Source organism: Eptesicus fuscus, chromosome 16, assembly GCF_027574615.1.
Source record: "Eptesicus fuscus isolate TK198812 chromosome 16, DD_ASM_mEF_20220401, whole genome shotgun sequence".
NCBI classification, from domain to species: Eukaryota; Metazoa; Chordata; class Mammalia; order Chiroptera; family Vespertilionidae; genus Eptesicus; species Eptesicus fuscus.
The window spans coordinates 40032586-40048777 of NC_072488.1; the positions used below are offsets into that span (position 1 = coordinate 40032586).

General features: G+C 38.2%; 1 long non-coding RNA gene across 1 annotated transcript in view; it reads right to left on the reverse strand.

The window, feature by feature from the left end:
* Nucleotides 1-6000: 6000 nt before the first annotated feature.
* LOC129151886 (uncharacterized) overlaps nt 6001-16192 on the reverse strand; it is a 32193-nt gene continuing 22001 nt past the window's right edge. The window contains exons 2-3 of the long non-coding RNA XR_008558595.1: nt 7967-8071; nt 6001-6229 (exon numbers count right to left, since the gene is read on the reverse strand). This is a non-coding gene — a long non-coding RNA (uncharacterized LOC129151886). The remainder of the gene's footprint in view (nt 6230-7966; nt 8072-16192) is intronic.

Genomic DNA, 16192 nt, shown 5'->3' on the forward strand with positions numbered 1-16192 from the left:
TAACATGCAGCCTCAGCAAGCAAGGCTCCCAGCCCACTAGCGAAGATGAATACATTGGTAGTAAGCAAGGACTTTACATGTCTTAACTCAACCCTTCCTATATTACAGATGAAAAGGGGAAAAAAGTTGAAGCACACTTTTGCCTAAAGCTGCACAGCTAATTAATGACAGAGCTGGGAGTAAAGGGAGGCAGCAGGTTCTGGGGTCTGCACTCTTACACCCCATTGCAGGACCTGCCTCTCTCAAAACAAGTCGGTCATTGTAACCTGATGTGAATGACATTCATGGAGAAGCTTTGCCCCGGCAAGTATGAGAATCCAAAGGTAAGGTCTTGGATGAGCACCCTCTTCAAGGGAACTGGTGGTAGGAGGCTTCAGTTCCAATGAGTGGTTGTGTCCACTGTGTTATGAGATTCCTTCTAGAAGTTGTTCGAGGTCACGTCCTTGACAGAAACATGCTTGCATGTGAGAGGCCTGACTTTTATTTAGAACCAAAATCATTGTCTCTAGGCCCACTTGTCTGTATAGATTTTCCCTAAATGGCCCGTATCAATAGACATATCCTATCTCTTTATTTCTCACCTCTGCCCCCGCCCTCAATACCTGCACCAGCTAAGCTTGGAAGGGACGGGAACAATTCTATGCTGTTAGTGTGTCTGCTAAAAATCAAGCCTGACACATCTGGTTTTTTGTTTTCGCTGAAAACAAAACAAGGACTCTTTGGTTTCCTGAACATTTCACCTTGAAGATCCGGGAAAGGAAAATCAAGAGCAACTCTTCAGGGATCATAATCTCGACCAAGGGCCCCTCCCAAAAATATTAATTCATTCTCTCTAATGCTTGCATGACAGTCTAAGGTCACTCCTAAAACACGTCAGCTGCTCCTCGGGCTGATTGAGGTATGTGTCATTAGAGACTCTGGTTAAAAGCCCCAAGTACTTCTCACTTTGACCAGAGTGTCAGGGGTAAAAAGTCCATGAGGGTTTTATCTGCTGATCCAGCCAAGCCCCTCCACACCCAACACACCCTCCAGATGGCAAGAGGTCTGCTTTTCGGTCACTGTTAGAAGATGTTCAAGAGCTTTCTGAAAAGGCAACACACTTTTCTTGCAGCTAATTTACTGAATTAAAAACATTAAACATAAATGTCTCTTGAGGTGCTGTTTTTCCCCTCCAAAAGTTATTTCTCTGAATTAAAATGTGTTTGTACACTTTCTGATCAGAATTAAGCAATCCCTTCTTTTGTCACCTGCCAGTGAATGTCTGAGTGCACAAACAGCCTTTCTGAGAGCAGGGGTCCCCAGGGTTACTGGTGTAATTCTTTTTACTCTGGGGTGCTCAAGCACAGAATTGCCTACAATCAATTTGCTTTCACATCCTGGCATTAAACTCACTGTATATAAAAGTATCACAAGTATTTTCAATATAATTCTAAGCAGCAGTGATTTAAAAGGCTTTTTATTGTAATGAAAAAAATTACAAGGCATAGTAAAAGCTGCACAGCCTATTTGATTAAATCCAATCAAACACATGTAAGATTCCCCATAACCTCAGAATGGGTCAAAATTACTTAAAAATTAAGAAAGACAATGGAGAGGAGCCATTTGATGTTAACAGATGAAGCAATATACCAGAACAATATTTTGACCTTCTGGTTTCTAAAAATATAAAATGAGTCATAATTTAACCTGATGCTATGGGGAAAGTTTCTTTTCAAAGTTGTGGTTATATATCTATAAATATTGGCATTGTTATAACATAATCTTCTCAGTATATGCTCTTTTGTAAAGGTGAAACCAAAAGACCTCTAATAAAATACACACCACTAGTTATCCTGCATACAGATGATATCTATCACTGATGTTTGATTAGAAGGCAAGAAGCATGACTTAGGCATCTACAGCCATTGTTATTAAACAATCACCCTTAAAATCCAGCTATACACAGTACCCTTGACCCTCAACATAAGTAAACATAAAAATGTTTCTAAAACTGCCACGCAGTTCCTGACACATATTAGACCTGCAACAAATATCTGTTGAATGAATGAAAGAATGAATATGAATAAATGAGTAACACATATTCAGAGGCAGTCTGCTGCTCTGTACTATTTTAATTGAGCCATTTTCATTTTTGCCTTTAAGAGAAATGCATAAAGCAAATAAGAAAATTGAATTACAATCTGTGGCTTGAGAGCTCTTTGATATTCTCAGTCCTTCCAGACTACCAAAACCATCGCTTTTGACTTAGTCCTTAACCTTTGGTTCAAAGTCCTCCCAGTGTTTATGCAAATGCAGAGGCCCCATCCCACCACCACCAAATGGCACATACTGAACCCCTAAGAGTTAGCAGAAACAACACTGAATTTGTTATTTTATTCACTAACGAGGCACAAGAAATAGAGTTGCCAGATAAAATATAGGATCGATAAACTCTGAATAGCATTTTAGTATGAGTAGAGCCCAAATATTGCATGCGGTATACTTATCCTAATTTTTTTTCATTGTTTTTCTGGAACTTGAATTTAATTGGCTGCCATGTATTTTTATTTGTTAAATCTGGCAACCTGAGACTGAATGCCAGGTGTTTCTAAGGCTACAGACTCTGGTAGAGTAGGTAGACCTTTGGGTAAAAAGCAATGGTGGAATTACTTGATGCATTACTCAGTAACAGCTAACTTTTCATAGTTCACTAAAATGATATTTTCAAAGAGGACTTATATTTGTGCTGCATGTTGAATGCTTCTAAAGACAATGAGAGCATTTTATGTAGACAAAGAAAGATTGTGAAAGTGAGGAAAGAAAAGACAAGGAGATGTCAAGAAGCAGAATAAACATTTTTTGACATTAACAGTTTTTTTAAAGAGAATATTGGTATGCATATATGTTTCTAGAGACATATACTCAGATCAAAGATTAAAATGACTCCTCAAAAAGTCTTGAATTTCGATAAAACGTCAACTGTGTTTTCATACCGTGAGAGAAATTTAGTGCTAATGAAAGGCGGCAGATTGACTGATTGAATAATTATTAATATTTATTATATATCAACAAGAAGCTAGAAGCAATGGGAACGTGCAGGCCAGGTCTCCATAGCCTCAGGAGGAAGTAGCCAGTCTTAGAACAGTGGGTGGCGAGGTCTTAAAGGGCAAGATGACATACGTTGCTGCTGAGCTGCAGGTTGAGGTATTTGTTCAAATGACAACCCACAGAAGACAGCTAGAAAATTCTTAAAACCCACACTGTTCATAATCTCAAAACTGAAAGTGTACATTTTTCTTCTATTTCAAGGGCCCCCTTGATGTGTGACCATCAAGCAAGAGCCCTGACAAGAAGAGTAAGTTTCTCTGTGTTCAGAGCCTCCGGTCTGGCTGGTAGCTCCAGGGCCTCTGGAAGGCACAAACTTGGACTCCAGCTTGACAAGGGCGTCAGCATTATTTTCTAACAAAGTGCCAGACTATGAAGGAGGACTTCCGCAGCTTCTCTAAGGGGGAATGGAGAACCTCTGCAGTCAGCTCCATGACAAATACAATCAAGGGAAGGAGAGAGGGAAATGATATGTATCGGACCACCAGGGGTTAGAACTCCGGTAGGTGTTACATATGTGATTCATTTTAGTTCCCATCATAACAACGTATAATTGGCATTCCTTTTCTCATTTTACCAAGAGAATTGAACTAATGACCCAAGATTATAGAACCAATATTGGTAAATCTAAGATTCTAATTCAGGCCTATCTGACTAACATTGCAACATAATACCTCTGAATCTGAAACAATCTCCTTCACTATTAGCTAAAATATCAGAATCTGAACTAATCAGAGAAAAGGCGTTATTTAAAGGGAAGGCAAACAAGATAATTGAATGTTTTTACTTTCAATAATGACATTTTCTTAGATGAATTATGAAATGATGATTCCCAGGCAAAAAGAAAGTTGTTTACTGTCATGAAACTCTCTCGGTTTACTTTTGGTGTATGGCATTTCCCAAAATAAATTACGAGAGCACAAAACTTAAAGTTACATTAACCACTAATGCTGTACACCTGAAACTTATATAATATTGAATGTCAAGTGTAACTAAAAATATTTTTACTTTAAAAATAAAAACTACTTTTTATAGTTAAAAAATAAAAATAAAATCCATTCAACATCAAAATTTTCAGAAAAACATAAACGACTCTGCTAACTTTAATTTCAACTCCTAAATGTTGCTGCTAAATAAAAAGAAACTATAAAACAGAAATTTTAGGTCATGGCACAAAATAAACTTCAAATCAGATAGTCACAGGCTGTAAAACTGAGATTCTAGCGTCATGTAACCCAGATTTAAAATCCAGACCTCACCAAAACCGGTTTGGCTCAGTGGATAAGAGCGTCAGCCTGCGGACTGAAGGGTCCCAGGTTCGATTCTGGTCAAGGGCGTGTACCTTGGTTGCGGGCACAACCCCAATGGGGGATGTGCAGGAGGCAGCTGATCGATGTTTCTCTCTCTCTATCCCTCTCTCTATCCCTCTCTGTAAAAAAACAAAAAAATAGATAAATAATAAATAAATAAATAAATAAATAATAAAATAAAATCCAGACCTCACCTGTTACTAGCTGTGTGACCTTTGGCAAATGACACAGCCCCTCTGTGTCTACAAAATAAATGTAATAATAGAACCTACCACATAGGGTTGTCATGAAGATTAAGATATTTCATGCAACCACCTTCGCATAAAACCTAGCACAAAACAAGCAGTCAATAAATATCAGTTCTTATTTCTATCATCTTTAAAGGTTTTCTTAAACATGGATATGCTGAAGTAAAATCAGGAGTTTACATTTACCTCTGCATTTTTCCAAGCTAAGATTACTAGACACCAAAAACCCCAAATGGTGTTCTCTAAATCAATAGCAAAATGTTCGTGGCAATAGCTGCCTTTTAAATAACTCATTTTTCTAAACTGAAGCATGGAATTCAAAATCCCAGCCTGAGCCTGTTTACTCTGCGCTGTTGTATTAAGATGCTGCACAACAAAAGAAAACGTTTGGCTTGCAAATGGGGCTGAATCAAGAAAGGCACCCCCAAAGCCTTTGTCACCTGAAAGCTTCTGTAGCCACAAGGTTGAGTTTAAACCCAAGCAAGGTGTGTGTGTGTGTGTGTGTGCGCGCGTGTGTGCGTGTGTGTGTGTGTGTGTGTTCAGGAAGAATGATACAATCTGGAGAGGTAGAGGAAACATTACAATGCCCATGACTGGGTGCATTAATGCCCCATTGCAGTTGGGTGAGTTGTGCAGTGGCCCCAAAGGGCAGAAGCTGTTGTCACCTAGTGAAGCCTCTAAGGGATCTTGCTGAGAGAGCCACAGCTATAAGACCCAGGCCTGCTACTTTTTTTTTTTTCCTCCTAAAGACATTTACAGGCCATTTTCTCACCCTTCCCCCTGAGCTAGGATATTGAGGTTAAAATGTACCTACTGAGTAGGTAATGTATTTGGTATTAAGGATCCATCATATGCGTATGTCTTCTGAGCATAATGGTTCCTTTGGAGCTATTACAGATACGCTGTGAATAGATATTAGGAATAATACACAAAGAGTGGCTGGAGGAGATCCCATATTAACTACTGTCAGACTTTTAACATTATTTGAAACTCGGCTTTTTTTTTTTTTTTTTTTTAATTCCTGAGGTTTAATACCTCTCTATACTTTGTAAACTGAGCGCTTTTCAAAGAGAGCTCCAAATTCCTCCAGAGCTGTCTGTAGGTGAGCTTTGATCTCCGCAGAGCACCTATCTTGTGTTTCTATAATTGCTCTGGTTTAACAAGGCGCCCTAGCACGTGAAAGGGGAAAATCCTTTTATTAAGGCCATAAACCTAACTGACTACAGTGATGGAATGTGCAGCTTGGGGGTAGCCCTTAGCTCCCCAGGAAAGGGAAAAAAAAAAAAGGGAAACTGGGGAAAGTCTTCATGTTAAGACAAAATGAAATATTTATGAAACGTGTTTCTGGTGTCCAGGTGGTAAGAGGCTGCCCTGTGGTCCGCAGGAAGGTCCATCTTTGTTAAGGATTGTGAATGCTGATTTCAATGATGGGGTGAAAGCTGAGGACGTTATGGCTGAAATTCCGGCTAAAGATAACAGCTCCAGGTTTCGAGTTGCACAAAGCAGTCTGAGGGATTAAACCAACAAAGCCTGCTCCAAAGTATTGAGTTTCCAAAAGTGTAATCTTCCTCCCGGTGATTCACACTCCTAGGAAGGGGAGAATTCCTCATGTACTTTGACTTTGCCATATTAATCTTACTTTACAAATACATGCGGTGATTTATATCATGTTTAATTAACTGATTGAGGGCTCTGGTGGTAAAAATGGCATCGCATTAAGCTCTGTCCGTATGGTAAATTCGAATCACATCTTTAGCCTTGCAAGAACAAAATATCCCGAGAGTCACTGATGACAGGATGTAGGAATTGAAATCAGGTCCCTCCTGTTGTTTGAGAATCCAGGGAGGGTGCCTGCCATATGCCCATCATTTCCAGGGGGGTGGTGGGCGGGGGGGTGGATGACAGGATAAAAGAAAGGAAGGCTCTAGTTCTTCCAATATGTTCAAATCTCAGATGAAAATGATTGTGCAGCATGCTGCACAGAGGCCAAGATTCACATGAAAGTCTACCCCAAAGTTCGAAGAGAGCTTTAATGAGGGTGTTTTGTGGTGTTTTGATATGAGTTTTTGTTTTGTTTTGTTTTGTTTTTCTGAAATGGCTGCTCGGGGTTTTTGAGAACTGGTAGATGAAAATGCTGTGGTTTGGGGTTGAATATAAATAAGCAAGGAAATACAAAAAAATAAAAGAGGAAATTCTTATCTCATAAAATACATGTGCACTGTGATTCAGTAAAAAGCAAATTAGGTTTGACTGCTCAAGCCGCACGTTGGGATACTGGTTTCAAAGTTCGCATTTTGGGAAGTGGGAGTTGTATAATTTTTCTCCTCAAAAATCTGTCATGATTATTTATGACATCTAAAGAAAAAATGTAAATTGACTATTGATTTCTTCCAAATAATTTCTTTGAAATTTTAAATGCATTTTAAATTATCTTAGCAAGACAGCTTAAAAGAAGTTTGAAAAGGGCAAAAAATCAGTTTTACTCCTTAATGAATAGCTTTGTGTTCATTCTCTTTTAACATTTTATTATTTGCATATCTTAACATTATTATAATGATGTTATACCCTAATCTTGTATCCTGACTTTTTTCATTTAATATTTTATTATACATTTCCCATACTGCTATGTGCCCATACTTTTATTGACTGCATAATATTTCATCAGGTGATTATCATTTTTCTAATTATGCTTCCATTATTATATATTAAAATACCTTCCAATGTTTACTGTTATAAGTAACATTATAAGGACAGTTTTTATACATATGGCTCTTCCCACATTTTGAATTATTTCCTTAGGATCATGCCCATAAGTTTCTTTAAATGATGTAATTTTCTTCCAAGGTAAAGTGAAAAGCAAAACATTCTGTAAAGTATCACTATATTGGAAACCTTACCTTTATGTGAAATCTAAAAAAAGAAAAAAAAGTCAAACTCATAGAAACAGAGAGTAGAACATTGATTGTAAGGTGTTGGGGATGAAGGAGATAGGAAGGGGTTGTTTGTAAAAGGGGTCAAATGTTCAACCATCAGGTGAATAAGGTAGGTCTGAGGATCGAATGGAAACATGGTGACCATGCTGTGTTATATAATGGAAATTTGCTAAGAGAGTACAACTAAGTGTTCTCACCACCCCTCCCCCCCAAAAAAAAGATAAGGATAAAATGTGAGGTGATGGATGTGTTAATTAACTAGATGGGAGGAATTCTTAGACAATGAATACATATATCAAATGACCACCGTGTACACTTTAAATTATCTTACAATTTTGTCAGTTACACCCCAATAAAGCCGAAACTTAAAAACAAAGAACAGATATCTTACCTGAAGTTAACATGCAATCCAAGGGTGATGGCTTCACTCTTGTAGCAATATATTGGAAACATGAGAAAAGTACTTCATTTTCACTGCGTGTCCTTTCCTGCGCCCCTTTTTCAAAAAGCATATGATAACAATTAAATAAAATCAGAATTTCCTATTTTGTTTTACTCATCATTTGTCATTCTCTCCAGGAAAAAAAAAAAGTGTCCCTTTACGCATAATTAAAGTTTTGAAAATTTATAAGTTTCCTAGAGAGTATTGCAAATAGGCTATTAGGCCAGCACACAGTTCATTTTTTTAAAGGGACCATTATTTTAGGTATACCTGAAGTGTGGTCCTAATAATTAATAATCCTCGATGTTTTCGTGGCATTAATTCAGAATGTGATAAATTGGGTAAGCTAGGCAATATATTTTAACTAAAACCACTTTGGATTTTGACAAGGAATTCAAACTTTTCAACTGTGGTCTGTAACGGCACAGGCAGCTTGTAAAAAGAATAATCACCTCGACTTCTTCAACTTCCTGAAATCACTCAAAATAGAGCAGGTCAGGATTGTTTCATTTGGAAGTAATAAGTTCCAAAACACAGTGGGCTGCAGCACGTTTTAATTCTTGGTTTCAATTCTCAACGTTCTAGATTTTCTCAACCTCCCTTTACATACTTGGTTTCAAAATATGTACAAACTTAAAATTGCTATTTGCAGCCTTTTCTCAAGAAATCCTCTGATTTATTTAATCTCGGCTTCGAGGTCATGAAAAACACCCTCAAATTCAATTCTGTATTAGGGTTTAAATGTCATATTTTCACCAAATTTGGAGACCAGAAGCGCCTTTCTCTAGATGGTTTGTTCCAGTCGATGTTATTATTTGTCTGAAATAACGTAACAGCTTTTGTCTCTCAAGTCTATTCCTTTCGGAGAAACCTATTTCTTTTGCACATTTTAAAAATAAACAATAAACATTCCCTATGAGGCACTGGAAGGAGAGGCAATTAATGCGAATTTGATAAAACATAATGTATGGGGCTGACAGTAAAAAGGCAATGCTTGTTTGATTTTGACTAGTTTTGTCTTTAAATAATGGTCTTCTTTTGGCATTTAATGTATATTTGTCCGCAATAAACATAATTTATGAATATTTTAACACATGTGTACTCAGTGGGGTGGATTATCATACTGATATAAATAGAATTAATGAGCAGTCAACCTGCCACATGTCATGACATATGACAGGGCAGCGAGAGCACAGAAATAATTCTCGGAGTTTCATGATAAAGCCTTTTTCTTATCTCAACTTTTTAAAACTACTACCCGTCTTTATTTTCTCTTCATTTTGGAGTATGGTTCACCAACTAGGAAACTGGATTCAGGTTTTAGTACAAGTCTACTTTTTGATATTCAAAAAGACTATTCTCTTGCCTCCTTTGAAACAAAATAAATATATTTGAACAAACTGTCCCCATTCAGCCAAATTTCTGAGAATAGGTCATAGATAGACAATGATCTGACATATTTTAACTAGGAAAAAAAAATCAATATCTTCTTTTCTTATTTTCATTTTGTGGCAATAGTTTGATCACGCCCAATTGCAGCTACCAGACCTTTACAAGAACAAAAACTTTCTGAATGCTTCTAAATTCTAAAACAAATCTGATGGGCATAGCGCCTGGATAAAATTCTCCTGAAGAAAACATCTTCTTAGCCAATTATTTGCTCTCCTTGCACACAAAGCAACAATCTGTTAAGCGTGCCTAATAAGATTTTTTTTTTTTAAGGAATAAACCCAGTGTTATAAAGCTACCTCTTCAAACAGTAGATAGGGGCATGCAAATTCCTCAGTTTCACCATACTTCCTTTGACAAAACATTCTTTTCTTGAGGGAGCAAACTGAAATTTAAAATTAGCCTTTATTTTCTTTTATGATTCTTATACCTTGATTCTGGGTAAAAATGAGAAAAATTAAACTAGCACGTGGACTGCGTTGTCGGATGATCTGGCAGGAGGAAAGCCTTGGCAACGATATGATGCTCCCACTTTTTTAGAGACACAGATGGCAGAGTCGCAGCCTTCATTCCTCTTATCTTTCCTTTTCAAAGAGAATATTCAAAGCTTCTTGCCACCACCATCCCTCCAGTCCCACTTTCACATTTAAAAGCACTGTCACCCAAGCCAAAGCTCTGTCCTAAACCGGGCAAGCCCCAGGATGCTTTGGGGAAATAACAGAACGTGACACCCCGTTCCTGGTCATCTGTTAGAGGAGGGGACCGCACTGTGTGGGGCTCCGGGCTGCTGAACTTCCCTGGTGTGATTCCCTTGGGGAAATCCAGCTCTTTCATCAGCAAAGAAAATGGGCACCACCTAGTGCTTTTTCGATGCAAAGGCTGTTTGTGGGGCTACGGGAGTGAGTGGGCCTGACACGGGTGGCTGACCTTTACAAAGGAAAAAAGAAAGGACTCAGTTGGCTTCAACCTCTATGACCAAAACATGAAAAGAAGCAAGTGGCAATCTGAAGACAAATGAATTGCAAGTGCTTCCAAGTCAGAGGTTATCTTAGGGTTATTCCCCCCACCCCCTTTTCTTCTTTTAAATAATTACTGGTCCATTCATGAGAAATGACATTTGTACTTACTAAGATGCTAATTTTCCCTGTATTCTTTTTCTGCCTTTTCATTTCTTCTGCAGTTAACTGGTAAGAATTTCTAAGAATTTTTCATTTCATCCGAAGTGACAAAGCAGAGCAAGCCATCCCACCCCCTAATCTGTTTTAACAAGGAGCCTGTCTGGAGTGCTCCTAACACAACAAATAGCTTTTATGAAAAATGGTTTGTAGCACAAAATCTTTTGCGGTGCAATAAGATCACGTTCACCCCCATGCCTCTAGGAAAAAGCCTGGGAAGTTTTATCTGATTGGCAAAATGGACCCAGATATGAGTTCAAGGATTGAGTACACTTTGATGAAATTTCACAGCAATGAAGTCTGATTATCTGAATGACTGCTTAAGCCCTTTAAAAAATAACTTGGGGAAGCACTAGATTTTTTTGTTGTTGTTGGGAAAACAGATAGTCCTATAGGGAATGGTAGCATAGCCATTATATACTGCTTTTTTTTTTTTTTTATAACACTTGGCTTAGAATTACTCTTTACCACTGTTGCATTCAAAAATAATAATACTAATGATTTCTCTATTGCTATTAGGTGGATCATTCTGCAATAAAATTAGAAACCTTCGTGTAGGCAGGGTGGAGAGTAGAAATGGGAAAATGAGTAACCTGCTACGCATAACTGGATTAACAAGGGCCTGGGACACATCCAGGAACTAACTAGCTGACTTTGAACTCCTTAGGGTTCTGCTCATCCGATATGCTGCACATCAGAATTCAGACAGAAAACAGACTTCGCAGAAACAGATAAAAATGATTAAACTACTCTCAGTTAAGAGCTCAGTGTCCATGGGAAGAAAGCTAGGTATAATGGAATGAAGAAAGTAAAACCTGGTTCTGAACTTCCCTCCTTCGCCTAAGTCAACTTCTCCTGTTGTAAGAGGATAACACTGCTTAGGTGCAGCACTCGGCAACTGTATCATGAACTCAAGTAATGAGTCTATATTAAGTAAGTGATTTATTTAAAATAAACGTAAGATTTATATCAGGGAGGAAAATATATTTTTTTTTAATTTCTTTATTGATTAAGGTATCACATATTTGTCCTCATCCCTCCATTCCCATCCCAAACCCCTCCCCGGAGGAAAATATCTTAAAATGAGTTTCTTCTGTAAGCAGAAAGAAAAAATAAAATGAGCTGATCTCTGAGATTACACTGGTACATACTATACATCTTGAGGTTTATAACTAGAGAGGAGAGCTTGTCTTGATAGATGTACAATGTACATGAATTGATGAACTGAAGCCATCAGGTGTGGCTGAGCCTCTGTTTTCCCAAATACGTGCTACAGGGTAACCGGTGGCTATCTTAATCACCTATCTGAAAGCCGAATTGCCCTGGCCAGTGTGCACAGTTGGCTGTGCATCGTCCCATGCACCAGAAGGTTGCTGGTTCAATTCCTGATCAGGGCACTTGACCAGGTTGTGGCTGGATCCCCAGTAGGGGGAGTGCAGGAGGCAGCTGATTGAAGTTTCCCTCTCACATCAATGTTTCTCTCTCTCCCTCCTCATCTCTCTTTCTTTCTCTCTTAAAAAAAAAAAAAAAAAAAAAAAAGAATGAAAGTAGGATTATGATTTGCATTCAAATTGAATTCTTCTATAACTAATATCACCACCATTCTGGTCAGCCTCTTAAACAAACCCCCCAAAATCCTGCTTATTATTTCCCTCTCTTCGGCCCATCTGCCCCACACCCTGACCCCTTTTCCCTCCTGCCTGCTTTCCTGGATGCCTGAGTTCACAGTGAACCCCTCTGGTAATGACAGCGCTGACGTGGTAATGCATTTCCCAGCCTCCCCATCAGCAGCACTTGATACCACCATGGGGGCCAGCTCAATGGCAGGAACATGCTTTCATATTTTCTAGAGGCAAAAGGCACCCATTCAATTTCCTACTTTGACTAACTCAGCAGTTTCACTAAGTGCTGGCACAAAACAAAACAAAACAATATACATTTTATTAGAGAAGAAAAGGAAAGAGGTGAGGGAGGAGGAGGAAGAGGAAATGAAATTGGAGAGAGAGAGAGGAAGAGGAACAGTAAGAGAAGGGGGAGGGGAGGAAGGAAGGAGAATCAGTCTCTCTCTCTCTCTCTCTCTCTCTCTCTCTCTCTCTCTCTCTCTCTCTCTTTTTTTTGGCTCAATTCTGTGTCCGTGAAAACAAATAATGTTTTGTTTCTTCTCCCTGGGATTCACAGAAGAATGCCACATAGTACATAAGGAGTTAAGGTAAGTAATATCAAGTAAAAGGACTGGACTTGGGAAAAAAAACAAATGATGCGTTCCTATGGTAATATGGACTCTCTGTGGAATAAGCAATGGTCACCATGTGATAATACATCTACCCTCTCATTCTCCCTCTTTCACCTCTGACAGGAAGAGCTGGTGCATCCAGCGGCCTCAGCGCAAGGGGCCAGGTGGCACCTGAGCACACAGTCTGCCCAGCTGCTCCGCGTGCCAGGGTGGCCCACTGTCCTCACACTCCCATGTTTAATGGATGGTGTGTCACCTTGCCAAGGTAACCAAATTGAAAACCATCAATAGCTCTACCCAAATACCTATTATTTTAAGAATAAAGGAAGAGTGATTTCTCCGCTGTGAGGAGCACGGGAGATACTGTTTGTTGTAATTTAAATAAAATTGATTTTTCTTGCTTCGGGACTCAGATCACTCAATGTGCTCTTGGTGTTTCAAGCTTGGATGAATACATAATACATAAAACAGTTATATCTGCTCTTTTGAAGGCACTTTGTTTGCTAATGTCAGCGCTGCTTTACTCTATGGTTTCATAAGTTCAAGTCCACATGAGGAAGGCGGGTGGGGAGCCGGAGGACAGAGGCGGGAAAGAAGGGACATCAGTCTGAGTTCTTACTGTTGGGCAGTTTCATGCTCTTTACCATATAACAAGCCAATGAGTTAGATACCTGAAGCCAAATCTGTCTTGCCACAGAGCCCATATCTTTCCACCATATCAATGACCAAAACTCACAGTGAGAACAACTCTTTGTCATGTAACCCTACACACACATGCATTGCTGAAACCAAGTTTCATAAAATAATATCTACCTTTATACATGCAATTCACTTGGATTTCACTCATCCTACTCTATTATAGTTCAGTTATTTAAAATTCTGGTTGCAACCCCACTAAATTGGTCTCACAACCTGCTGTTATAGCATGACTCACAATTTGGTAAATGCCATACTACATCATGCTGCCCTTCAGAATTTTAAATTCTGTTCTGTTGGACCTGATATCAGTATGGTGACCAAAAGTGTACTTGCAAGTAGTGTGCAGATGGTCCCATCAATATGATTCAAGTTTTCAACTTTTTCATCTAAGAACTGAGAGTTATAATATTTACTCCCTAAAACTCTCACGAGTTGAATTCATTGACACTGTTCTTTGCTTCTCAAAGAGTCTGTGACTTAGAATAAAAACAATTTAAAATTGAGGTAAGTTTCTTAGTAATAAAAGCCATGAGAAGAAATTGTTATTATTATTGTTGTTGTTGTTATTATTATTGCTATTGTTAACAATCATTGTGAACTCACTACATACCAGCCACTGTTCTTTGAGCTTTAAATATAGTAACTCAGAACTCATTTAATCCTCACTATCACTTATGAAGTTGATAAATATCATTACTTCCACTGTATAGCCAGCATTTCTTCATCTTCCTTACCACAAATTTCCCTTCTAAAATGTTATTATATATCTTAAAAGATGAATAAGATTATGACTATGACTCAAGAAATCTGCATTTTTGTGGTTACTTTAAATAAAATATAAAAGCCTTTATCACCCTAACCATTTGGCTCAGTGGATAGAGCGTTGGCCTGCAGACTCAAGGGTCCCAGGTTCGATTCCGGTCAAGGGCATGTACCTTGGTTGCGGGCACATACCCAGAGGGGAGTGTGCAGGAGGCAGCTGATGGATGTTTCTCTCTCATTGATGTTTCTAACTCTCTATCCCTCTCTCTTCCACTCTGAAAAAAAATCAATAAATATATTTTTTTAAAAAGCCTGTATCATCTAGTTTGATCAATTGATACACACACATTTTGAATAATTATAAAGGCAGTGTTTATTAAAATACATTTCATTTTCAAAATTGAGCTATCAGCTGTTAGAGTGTGTAGTCATTTCTTTGGGACACCCTGTAGAGTAATAGGTTAGCATGTATGTACCTTCAAGTAACACAGATTCCCAGCCATAAGGGTCTATAATATCTGGCAGTGCAAAGGCAATTCAGGTTCCAGGGCTGGTTGATGCAGCAGTTCATCAGTGTCATCGAGGATTCAAAGCCTCTTCATTTTTCCATCCTCCCATCTCTCGCCAGCTTCACCCACAGAGAGCTGCACAGTTCCGGGTGTCATAGTCAGACTCCACAGTGATAAGAAACATCTTTTTCTTGGGAGTGAATTAAATGCTCCTTAAATTTAAATCAGCATTTTTCTTTGGCTAAAAATAAAATGTTAATTCCTAAACCAGTCACTGGCCAGGAAAATGGGAGCACTGTGATTGAATAGCTCTGCCCCCCCCGCCCCCCCCCCCCTCCCGCCAACCCCTGGAAGTAGGGATGAGGTTGCCTACCCTGAAGCACATGGGTCTGTGGGCAAGAAAGGTGGGGTATTGTGAGAAAATATATACTAAGCAAGAATTGTCTGATGCAAGGAAGGAAAATGTTTTGAGGGAAAGATTTGGTGAAATATAATGTAAGACCATTTCCTGTTAGATAATACACTTCGTGTTTCATAAAAATTAGCAAATTTAACAAGGAAACATATCTATAAAGAATCCACTATGTGTTTCCTGTTTGATCTGAAATTAACAAGACCCCGTGTTTTCATTACCAGGAAGAAGGAAACCAAGTAGATTAATAAAATAAACATCTGAAAAGTATCATGGTTCATGAAAATAAACGAACACCATCCTATTTAATACACTAAAGGCAGGTTGGTATACCAGGTAAAATATCATAGAATTTACTACTTCCTATTTCCTGGATGGATTTGTTCTAATTCATTTAACAAGATTTCCTAAGTGAAAATTTAGTTTTGGTTTTGAAAAATATCCATATAAAGGTATATAGACTAATAGTGTTTTAATGTGACCTGCAGTTTCCGATATTTAGGTTGAGTTTTTCTTGCTGTATTATTGTCTCTAAGCAACCTGTTCCCCTGTCAAAACATGCTAAGTGGTTTTTATTCTCTTCTTTTAACTTTTCATTTTGACATTGTTTCAGATTCACAGAAAAGTGCCATAGAATGGCTCAAAGAATTCCTGTTTAGTTCCCAAATGTTAGCATTTTACCACATTTCCTTTACCTATCTCTGTTGTGTGCATGCAAACACACAAGCAGCCATATCTTTATATATATATATATATATATATATATATATATATATATATGTATATGCCTTACATATACATATGTGTGATGTAGATGTTCACACACAAACATGATTTCTGAATAATTTGACAATATGTTATAAAAGTGATCCTCTTTTAACCCTAAATACCATGTGTGTGTATCTAATAAATGGCATCCCCTTTCAAAACTACATA